Genomic DNA, 4243 nt, shown 5'->3' with positions numbered 1-4243 from the left:
GTCAGCACGTTGTAGGTGTCGCCACCGGCGCCAACCTTGTGTGAATGCTCTGAAAAGCTAATCATTTGCATATCACAGCATCTTCTTCCTGTCGGTTAAATTTCGCGTCTGTAGCACGTCATCTTCGTGGTGTAGCAATTTTAATAGCCAGTAGTGTAATAAACATGACTCAGGGTTACGATGTTAGAGCGGCTGAGAAAATAGACTGTGACGACATAGTGAGTAAGGTTAAATTGTTACCTCAAATAAAGGAGAACATATTGGCCAAGAAGATGTATGTCATGGGTGAAATCGCCGAGAGCCGAGGCCACAAAGTAGTCCGTTTACCGCCATGCAGCTGCAATGTAAGTCCGACAGAACTGGCATGGACAAAAATAAAAAAAAAATAAAAAAAAAATGTGTGTGAAATCCTATGGGACTTAACTGCTAAGGTCATCATTCCCTAAGCTTGCACATTACTTAACCTAAATTATCCTAAGGACACACGCACATACCCATGCCCGAGGGAGGACTCGTATCTCCGGCGGGACCAGCCGCACAGTCCATGACTGCAGCGGCCAAGACCGCTCGGCTAATCCCGCGCGGCGACAAAAATTAAACGTAATTTCACGAACAGCAATATAACTGGTGACATGTCTAGGGAAAGACTGTAAAATTATGCTAATGATCCTTTCCTCTCCATTACTGCACATAACTGGGAAGGTTAGTGCAGGAAAGTGCAGCAACTGGTGCAAGAGTACTGAACACGAGATGGAATAACGGAAATAGCCAATGATGGAGTTGTCATCAATACCACACCATCAAACCATAAAGGTGATGTTGATGATGATGATGATAATCATGATGACACAAATGACAAATGGCTCTGAGCACTATGGGACTTAACTCTTAGGTCATCAGTCCCCTAGAACTTAGAACTACTTAAACCTAACTAACCTAAGGACATCACACACATCCATGCCCGAGGCAGGATTCGAACCTGCGACCGTAGCAGTCCCACGGCTCCAGACTGCAGCGCCTAGAACCGCACGGCCACCGCAGCCGGCCACAAATGACAGCAGTGACCTTTAGTGAACATCATTGTGACAATCCTTTCAGTCATTGTTAACTGTTACCTTTTGGGAGGGTCAAAAGGCAGCACCTGCCACTGATTCTAATGACTAGCGCACCCTACTGGCAAACAGGTGCTGAAGTACTTGAAAAGCTTTTGTTTCTTACTCGAAGCAACGGTAACAAGTAACGAGTGGCAGCTGACAACAGATTCTTGGGCGACATTCGACTTGAGACAAAGTATGAAGAAGCATGGCAACATCTAGCAACAAAATGTCACTTTTAGCATGCTAGATGTTGCTCCAGTGAAACGTACAATTAGAGTTTTTTGTGTTCATTGTTGCCAGAGTTTGTGACTGTGTGAACAATAAATGTTTTCGTGAAAGTCGGACCCAGTGTTTTTGGTATTTTGTCATATTGCGAATTTTTTCCGACACATTTTGGGGACTTCGCCGTGATCAACTGAATGAGCCCAGTTTTGGCTGTCTAATCTTCGACTTTTACGATGAATTTTTAGAAGTGCCGTTTTGCCGCAACGATGTCATGGCGTGTGATTTTGTGGATTTTGGATTTACATTTAAACCGCGATTGACGGCACTACAACGACACAAGAGGAAATTTCGAACAATGTGACGAAAGGAGAAATATTCGACGAAACAAAAACTATTAGATGAAACAAGTTCGAACGTGGAACGCCAAGTGTCAAGCGTCAATATTGAGACGTCGTAACAGATTCATTGCGTTATTCTGGAACGTTTTGAAGAGTGAAAGAAGCTGATAAGATATACTGCTGACCATTAAAATTGCTACACCAAGAAGAAATGCAGATGATAAACGGGTATTCATTGGACAAATATATTATACTAGAACTGCCATGTGATAGCATTTTCACGCAATTTGGGTGAATAGATCCTGAGAAATCAGTACCAAGAACAAACACGTCTGGTCGAAATAACGGCCTTGACACTCCTGGGGATTGAGTCAAACAGAGCTTGGATGGCGTGTACAGGTACAGCTGCCGATGCAGCCTCAACACGATACCACAGTTCATCAAGAGTAGTGACTGGCGTATTGTGACGAGCCAGTTGTTCGGCCACCATTGACCAGACGTTTTCAATTGATTATAGATCTGGAGAATGTGCTGGCCAGGGCAGCAGTCGAACATTTTCTGTATCCAGAAAGGCCCGTGCAGGACCTGCAACACGCGGTCGTGCATTGTCCTGCCGAAATGTAGGGTTTCGCAGTGATCAAATGAAGGGTAGAGCCACGGTCGTAACACATCTGGAATGTAACGTCCACTGTTCAAAGTGCCGTCAATGCAAACAAGAGGTGACCGAGACGTGTAACCAATAGCCCCCCATTCTATCACGCCGGGTGATACGCCAGTATGGCGATGACGAATACACGCTACCAATGTGCGTTCACCGCGATGTCGCCAAACATGGATGCGACCATCATGATGCTGTAAACAGAACCTGGATTCATCCGAAAAAATTACGTTTTGGCATTCGTACACCCAGGTTCGTCGTTGAGTACACCATCGCGGGCGCTCCTGTCTGTGATGTAGCGTCAAGGGTAAACGCAGCCATGGTCTCCGAACTGATAGTCCGTGCTGCTGCCAACGTCGTCGAACCGTTCGTGCAGATGGTTGTTGTCTTGCAAACGTCCCCATCTGTTGACTCAGGGATGGAGACGTGGCTGCACGATCCGTTACAGCCATGCGGATAAGATGCCTGTCATCACGACCGCTAGTGATACGAGGCCGTTGGGATCCAGGACGGCGTTACCCTCCTGAACCCACCGATTCCATATTCCATATTGGATTTAGACCAACGCGAGCAGCAATGTCACGATACGATAAACCGCAGCTGCGATAGGCTACAATCCGACTTTGATAAAGTCGGAAACGTGATGGTACGCATTTCTGCTCCTTACATGAGGCATTACAACAACGTTTCACCAGGCAACACCGGTCAACTGCTGTTTGTGTATGAGAAATCGATTGGAAACTTTCCTCATGTCAGCACGTCGTAGGTGTCGCCACCGGCGCCAACCTTGTGTGAATGCTCTGAAAAGCTAATCATTTGCATATCACAGCATCTTCTTCCTGTCGGTTAAATTTCGCGTCTGTAGCACGTCATCTTCGTGGTGTAGCAATTTTAATGGCCAGTAGTGCAACTACAGATGACAACGTTAGGCAAAATCGAGAAAATAAATTTAAAAAATCGCTCTGCCGGTTAAGGACATAAAATCTTTACCTGAGCTAACTTTCGAATCAGTTTCAAATGACGGAAAAATTCGGAAATGTCTGAGAGAATTTTCTGGCTTCACTTTTCAAACAACAGCTGACGAACTTGAAGCTAAGAAGTCATTTACTGAAGAATCATTGTCAGAAACGGAATTGGGAGCAATCTGCAATATATTGTGCATGGATAGTGGAACGAAAAATAAAGTGACTACCGAAAATTGTTATTGTTTACCCAACATTGATAAACTTATTTCGGAAATTAACGATGACATAGAATCTGAAGAGGGTGGTAATGGTGCTGATGATGAAGAAGAGGATGCAGTCTAAATGGGTAGCGGTTAACGATAGAATTTACTGAAAAAGAAGACGGAAAATCATTTAGCCGCAGTGAAGGATAAGCAGTTAAAAAGTGTATCTAAAGGCAGCCAGGAAAAAGCGTTTTTTAGTAGCTTGGAACCAATTTCAGACGCTTATTTTCGCAAAAAAGGTTTGTCCAAGTTTTTTATATAGAGCGAGAGTGATCTTATATCATGGGCCACACTGAGGGAGGCTTTGCCAGAAGAGTTAGATGTGAAGACAAGTTCTGCAAAAATCCTAAACTACTGTTTCGATGGAAGAAAAACCGGAAATAGACTCTCAAGGAATAATTTCTCGTAATGAAGGAGAACGCAAGCCATGTTGATACTGGTAGCGACTCAGTAATGCAGTATGCTATTGGTGGTATAGAAGGCAATACAGGCAGAAAACTTTTTCTTTATGGTGCTGGAAACGCGAAGTTTAAGGAAAACATGAGGCATTACGAAAGAGCTGTGAAGTCATCAAGGAAAAGAAATAACAAAAGCCACAACAATGAAAAAGTTGGAAGCTGCAGTAACAAAGGTGCTAGTGTCTCAAGTAGCAAAAATATTATAATTGCAGCTTGGGATCCAAACACAGATAGTTTCT

Source organism: Schistocerca nitens, chromosome 8 (assembly GCF_023898315.1).
Source record: "Schistocerca nitens isolate TAMUIC-IGC-003100 chromosome 8, iqSchNite1.1, whole genome shotgun sequence".
NCBI classification, from domain to species: Eukaryota; Metazoa; Arthropoda; class Insecta; order Orthoptera; family Acrididae; genus Schistocerca; species Schistocerca nitens.
The sequence above is the reverse complement of the archived record's forward strand: the minus strand, read 5'-3'. Positions refer to the sequence as shown.